Source organism: Rhinopithecus bieti, unplaced genomic scaffold (genome assembly GCF_001698545.2).
Source record: "Rhinopithecus bieti isolate Rb0 unplaced genomic scaffold, ASM169854v2 scaffold_5497, whole genome shotgun sequence".
In the NCBI taxonomy this organism is placed as follows: Eukaryota; Metazoa; Chordata; class Mammalia; order Primates; family Cercopithecidae; genus Rhinopithecus; species Rhinopithecus bieti.
This window is the reverse complement of record NW_016805006.1, coordinates 1398513-1406268: the sequence shown is the minus strand read 5'-3', so window position 1 is coordinate 1406268 and position 7756 is coordinate 1398513.

Here is a 7756-nt window from a genome sequence, read left to right as displayed (position 1 = left end):
CAGGAGGCTGAGGCAGGAGAATGGCGTGAACCCGGGAGGCAGAGCTTGCAGTGAGCCGAGATCACACCACTGCACTCCAACCTAGGCAACAGAGCAAGACTCCGTCTCAAAAATAAAAAAATAAAAAATAAATCGTCCTCTTAGGGCTGGGCATGGTACCGCACACCTGTAATCCTGGTACTTTGGGAGGCCAAGATGGGAGGATTGTTTGAGGCCAGGAGTTTGAGACCAGACTGGCCAACATAGTGAGACCCCATTTCTATTTTATTAAATTAAAATATTGGCTGGAAACGGTGGCTCACGCCTTAATTCCAGCACTTTGGGAGGCCAAGGTGGGCAGATCACTTGAGGTCAGGAGTTTGAGACCAACCTGGCAAACATGGTGAAACCCCATCTCTACTGAAAATACAAAAATTAGCTGGACATGGTAGCGGACACCTGTAATCCCAGCTACTCAGGAGGCTGAGTCAGGAGAATTGCTTGAACCCGGGAGGCAGAGATTGCAGTGAGCCTAGATCACACCACTGCACTCCAGCCTGGGCCACAGAGTATGACTCTGTCTCAAATAATAATAATAAAATAAAATAAAATTAAATTAAAATATTAAAAATAAAATAATACACTTAGGCTGGTGCATGGCTCATGCCTGTAATCCCAGCACTCTGGGAGGCCAATGCAGGAGGATTGCTTGAGGCCAGGAGTTTAAGACCAGCCTGGACAACATAGTCAGACCCTGTGAACAATACAATACAAACAATACAAAAATTAGCCAGGTGTAATAATGTACACCTGTAGTCCCAGCTACTGAGGAAGCTGAGGTGGGAGGATCACTTGAGTCCAGGAGTTAAAGGTTACAGTGAGCTATGAGCCTACCACTGTACTCCAACCTGGACAACACAGCAAGACCCCATCTCAAAAAAAAATTATAAAAACGCAATTATTTGGCTGGGCATGGTGGCTCATACCTGTAATCCCAGCACTTTGGGAGGCTGAGGTGGGTGGATCACCTGAGGTCAGGAGTTTGAGACCAACCTGGCCAACATGGTGAAACCCCATCTCTACTAAAAGTATAAAAAATTAGCCGGGCGTGGTGGTGGGCGTCTGTAACCCCAGCTACTCAGGAGGCTGAGGCAGGAGAATTGCTTGAACCTGGGACATGGAGGTTGCAGTGAGCCAAGATTGCAGCACTGTACTTCAGGCTGGGTGACAAGAGAAAGACACTGTCAGAAAAAAAAAAAAAAAAAGCAATTATTCCTTTAATATCTTGTAATATTATTTTTGAGATGTTTCCATGTTGACACAGTGTACCAGTTAGGAATGCTTTTGGCTAAAGATAACACAAAACCCAACCAAGTGTGATTTAAACAAATGAACTTTTTTCTCTCACATACAGATATTCTGGAGGTCAATAGCTGTGGAATTTTTTCCCTAACTCAGTTATGTCAGGGACAGACTCTCTGTACTTCTGGCACTTTCTTCACAGCTGTATGCAGGGGGAAAATGCAGTGCCAGCTGCATTTGTCTCTAGAATTCCTCAGCAAACTTCCATTTATATCTCTGATCAGCTGGGCACAGTGGTGCACCTGTGGTCCCAGCTACTCAAAAGGCTGAGCCTAAGAGTTTGAGAGCAGCCTGAGCAAAACAATGATACCCCTTCTCAAAAAAAAGAAGAAAAAATTCTCATTGATCATTATTTTCCCATGGCCTATTTGCAATGGAGCTTAGGAAACAGGATAATTAGTCTTTTTAGCCCCATAGAGAAGGTGGCAAATGGAGAAAAGAGTCAGGAATGGTTGCTGACAGTCAGTCAAAGTCTAGTATATCATTCCTAAAAGAATATTTATTGTGACTGCTATCATAGTTATGGGGATTTTCTCACTTATTCCACTATTGATGGATGTTGCCAATGTTTGCTATTTCAAGCAATGATGCAATGAACAACCTTGTATGTATCTTCTTGTGAGTTTGTAAAATCTTTATCACTTCCATTGCACAAAAAAACTGGCTCTGCTAAATTGTATATTTTGTATACCAGGATATGTTTTGAAACAAAAAAGCTGAATGTTTAACTTTTTTTCCTCTCTAATATCATGTTCCTGAGGCACAAACCCAAATGTCCTTCAGTGAGGGAAGGATCAAGAGGGAGTAGGGATGTCTAGGGGTGGAAAGCTAGTGAACATTATAAAAATAATTTCCTGCTACAGAGAAATTACTAAAGTCTTAATATATTAAAAGTCGTATTCTGAATTAGTACATAAACAAAAACTGGGACATCAAAAAGACTCACAAAGAAGCAGAAATCTCAGAACAGACCACACAGGATGAAAAGAACACTGCAACACAAGAAATTGGTATAGTTAGGAGCTCAAACAAAACCAATCATACTAGTTACAGGGTATCCTCAATTCCCTAGCGAGGAGGAACAGGAGATTTTTATCTGTGTCAGTAAAGATTCTTCATATTGCAAGTGAAGAAAAATCCAAGGCAAACTGCTTTCATTAGAAAAGGAAACAGAAAAGACTATTGCTAAGTCCAGTGATGGTCATGACTTTATCCAAAGTTCAAATCATGTTAGTAGGACCTAGCTCCCAGGTCCTCTTCCTCTGAGTGTCAGCTTCATCTTCGGGCAAGTTCCGTTCCTGGTAACAGAATGGCTGTAGCAGTCTCAACTTCACATTTATAGGACACAGAATCCTGAAGAAGAATTAGCTTATCTTCCAGTAGCTTCATTTTATTAGGGAGAAGTTTTTCTTTCCCAGAAGTTCCAACAAATGTCCTTATATCTCACTGGGCTTCTGACTAGGTTATGAGTTCATTAATGAACCTTCAGTAAGGCCATGGAGATGGAATTGTTAACTGGCCTAACCCAGTCTGAGCTCTCTCAGAGCTGAGGCTGAGACCAATTCTACCAAATCACATAGCTTGAGAGTAGGGGAGGGCGTGATTACCCAGGATAAAATCTTTGTATTATTTCACCAAAAGAAGGGTGTTCAACCCAGCAATCTCGTTACTGCGTATAGACCCAAAGGAAAATAAATCATTCTACCAAAAGGACACATGCATCCATATGTTCATTGCAGTGCTGTTGACAACAGAATCAACGTAGGTGCCCTCAATGGTGAACTAGATTTAAAAAATGTGGTACGCATACACCACAGAATACTATGCAGCTATAAGAAAGAACAAAATCATGTCCTTTACAGAAACATGGATAGAGTATAGGCCATTATTGTAAGCAAATTAACACAGGAACAGAAAAGCAAATACCTCATGTTCTCACTTATAAGTGGGAGCTAAACATTGGATACACATGGGCATAAAGATGAGAACAATGACACTAGGGACTAAAGGGGGAAGAGGGGTGGAGGGCAAGAGCTGAAAATCTACCATTGGGTACTATGCTGACTACCTGGGTAATGGGTTCACTCATACCCCAAACCTCTGCATCGTGCAATATACCTTTGTAACAAATCTGTATATGTACTCTCTAATTCTAAAACAAAAGTTGAAAAAGAAAAAAGAAGGGTGAATGGATGTTATGGATACTGGAAAGGAAAAAACAAAATGTCCACTAAAGTATCAGAACACACTTTATATGATTTTTAGTTAATTATATGTAAGCAGGTAGAATAAGCCATATTAATCTCATTACAAAGACAGTCTGTCATTATCCATAAATTCTTTGACTTATTTACCTCATTTTTCATTAAACCCATCCAAGAATAATTACGGGCCAGAAGCGCTTTCCACCAATCACCACTTAAATCATAAGCCTATTCATTAAATGATAAAGCTAAATCAGTGCCCTCGATCTCCTATAAAAAAAGATACTGAGCTAGGCACAATGGCTCACGCCTATAATCCCAGTACTTTGGTAGGCTGAGGTAGAAGGATCACTTGAGACCAGGAGTTCGAGACCAGCCTGGGCAATATAGCAAGACTCTGTCTCTAAACAAAAAAAATCCAAAAATTAGCTAGATGTGGTGGCATACCCCTGTAGTCCAGCTATGTGAGAGGCTGATGTGGGAGGATCACTTGAGCCCAGGATTTTGAGGCTCCAGTTGGCTATGAATGTGCCACTGCACTCCAGCCTGGGCAATACAGCAAGACCCTGTCTCAGAAAAAAAAAAGATATAGAGGCCCAGTGTGTGCTGAACCCTTGGAGATAGACTTCAACCCTCTGATCCTCTGATACATCCACACACTGCTGCTCCCACTGTTGAGTTAATGCTTGTTCACTAACCTGTCTGTTCCAGTTGTTCTTGCTTTAATTACATATTTAAGTAAATGTTACATTACATGATGAAATAAGAGTGGAGGAAAAATAGCTTTTCTCTATGAAAATAAATTTAATACTTTGGAAAGACTCAAAAAAGGCAAATTAATTTTTTTTTTTTTTAAGACGGAGTCTCATTCTGTTGTCCAGGCTGGAGTGCAGTGGCACAATCTCCACTCCCTGCAACATCTGCCTCCTGGGTTTAAGCGATTCTCCCAAGTAGCTGGGATCACAGGCACCCACCACCACACCCGGCTAATTTCTATATTTTCAGTAGAGACAAGGTTTCACCATGTTGAGCAGGCTGGTCTTTAACTCCTGACCTCAGGTGATCAGCCTCCCAAAGTGCTGGGATTATATGTTTGAGCCACCCAACCTGGACTAAGCTTCCTCTCTTTAAATAGGTGATTTAGGAGTTCAAGGTTACAGTGAGCTACGATCACGCCACTGCACTCCAGCCTGGGCAACAGGTCAAGACTCTGTTTCTAAATAAATAGCTCTGGGCCGGGTGTGGTGGCTTGTGCCTGTAATCCCAGCACTTTGGGAGGCCGAGGCAGGCAGATAACCTGAGGTCGGGAGTTCGAGACCAGCCTGACCAACATGGAGAAACCCTGTCTCTACCAAAAATACAAAAAATTAACCGGGCGTGGTGGTGTGTGCCTATAATCCCAGCTACTCAGGAGAATCGCTTGAACCCGTGAGGCAGAGGTTGCGGTGAGTTCAGATCATGCCACTACACTCTAGCCTGGGCAACAAGAGCAAAACTCTGTCTCAATAAATAAATAAATAAATAGTTCTGAAGTCCCTTCTAAGTTCAGTTAAGTCCCACATACCGGATAAAGGCAGGAAAATGTGAAAAAAAAAAGTGCCTATTTAACACAAAGGAACAGTGAGTATTTTAAGATAATCTGCTCCTATGCTAGCTCAGAAACCCAAATTTCGTTAACATCTGCAAACAAATGGAATGTTTAACTTTAGTTTCTATTTTTTTTCTTTGACAAAGTTTCGCTCTGTCGCCCAGGCTGGAGTGCAGTGGTGCCATCTCGGTTCACTGCTGCCTCTGCCCCCCGGGTTCCAGCAACTCTCCTGCCTCAGCCCCCCAGGTAGCTGCAACTACAGGCAGGCATCACCATGCTTGGCTAATTTTTGTATTTTTAGTAGAGATGGGGTTTCACCATGTTGGTCAGGCTGGTCTCAAACTGCTGACCTCGTGATCTGCCTGCCTCGGCCTCCGAGTTTCTATCTTTTTTTTTTTTTGAGACGGAGTCTCGCTCTGTCGTCCAGGCTGGAGTGCAGTGGCCGGATCTCAGCTCACTGCAAGCTCCGCCTCCTGGGTTCATGCCATTCTCCTGCCTCAGCCTTCTGAGTAGCTGGTAGCTGGGACTACAGGCGCCCGCCACCTCGCCCGGCTAGTTTTTTGTATTTTTAGTAGAGACAGGGTTTCACCGGGTTAGCCAGGATGGTCTCGATCTCCTGACCTCGTGATCTGCCCGTCTCGGCCTCCCAAAGTGCTGGGATTACAGGCTTGAGCCACCGCGCCCGGCCCCTAGTTTCTATCTCAAAGGTGGTTTCTCTAATTTCGTCTCAAATTCTGGATGGTACACTATTAAGGGCATAAAATCTTCTGCAGCAGAAGTATAGTAAATAGTACTGCTGAATAAAACTAAACCATACAGTAATTACCTCAAGGAAAAGATGCTTTTCTAAGTTATTTAAACAAATAGCTTTTATTTAACTTTTCATAAAATGGAAAAAAAGGAACTTTGTATAAACTAAAAGCAATGATGCAATAAAGACTAGGCCACATCTCTTTAGAAAAAGAAAAAAAAGGCCAAGTGTATCAGTAGAACTATCTGAAGAGACAAAGGTACAAATGTTCTTTCTCCATTATTGACTCAGAAACCACTTATCTGCAGAAACATGACAGATTGAATTTCTATGGCTAATTAAGAACATATACAGGTTTGACACCTTTGGGACTTTGGCAGCTGTGATTCTAATTTTGCGTCTCCCACCAATTTACATTCACATACAATGAACATAACAGTGGTAGTCAGATTAGAGTGATTATTTTGTTAAATACTGAGTTATAAAAGCAACAGGGCCAGAGTAAAAGCAGGTGTACAGAATTTAACCTCTTGAGACACGTCATCTCACAGCTGTAAATACACGAAGTGGCTCTAATAGATGGACAATGGACTACTACTCTACTTGGTAGACGTCACTGATATTTTCTAGCTATGGGAAGAAACAATAGCAAATTAATTAGATTTTTATTTTGTTTCTAAAATTAATTCTTTCTTTTTTTTTTTTTTGAGACAGAGCCTTGCTCTGTCACCCAGGCTGGCATGCAGTGGCATGATCTCGGCTCACTGCAACTTCCATCTCCCAGGCTCAAGTGATTCTTGTGCCTCAGCCTCCCGAGTAGCTGGGATTATTACAGGCAGGCACCATCATGCCCGGCTAATTTTTGTATTTTTAGTTGAGACGGGGTTTTGCCATGTTGGTCAGGCTGGTCTTGAACTGTGAGTTCAAGCAATCCACCCACTTCGGCCTCCCAAAGTGCTGGGATTACAGGCATGAGCCACTGTGCCTGGCCTAAAATTAATTATCAGAGTGTATGTTTGAAGATTTTGAACTCTGTAATTAAAGACATGACTCCTAAAATGAACAAATCAGTGGATGACAACAGTTAACCCTGAAACAGATCCAAGCATATATAAAAACTTACTAATAAAGGGAGTATCAGTAACCAATTGGGAAACACACTTGTTTGAAAGAAACTCAAATTCACTTTATGCCAAAATAATTCCAGATAAATTTGAATGTAAAAACATATTTTCGCCAGCAAAATACTAGAAGAAAACATAAAATTTTAGTCATAAGTTTAAGTAATCTCAGAAGTAAAAAGACCATTTTATTTTCTGGGTTTTTGTTGTTTTTTTTTTTAAGATATGAGGTCCTGGTTTTGCTATGTTACCTTTGCTAGTCTGGAATTCCTGGCCTCAAACAACCCTTCCACTTTGGCCTTCCAAAGTGCTGGAATTACAGGCATGAGCCACAATACCTGGCTTAAAAGGACACTGAGGACATTTTAAGCTTAAAATCACTGGAAATATAATAAGGGAAACTTAAAAAGATTTTTAAGGATATTTTTATCCCATGTTTTCTTTTAGTATTTAAAAAAAATATATGGCCAGTCGCGGTGGCTCACACCTGTAATTCCAGCTCTTTGGGAGGTGGAGGCGGCGGATCAAGAGATCAGGAGATAGAGCCCATCCTGGCTAACATGGTGAAAACTCGTCTCTACTAAAAATACAAAAACTAGCCTGGTGTAGTGGTGCATGCCTGTAATCCCAGCTACTCGGCAGGCTAAAGCATGAGAATTGCTTTAACCCAGGAGGCGGAGGTTGCAGTGAGCTGAAATTGTGCCACTGCACTCCAGCCTGGATAACAGAGTGAGAGTCTGTCTAAAAAAAA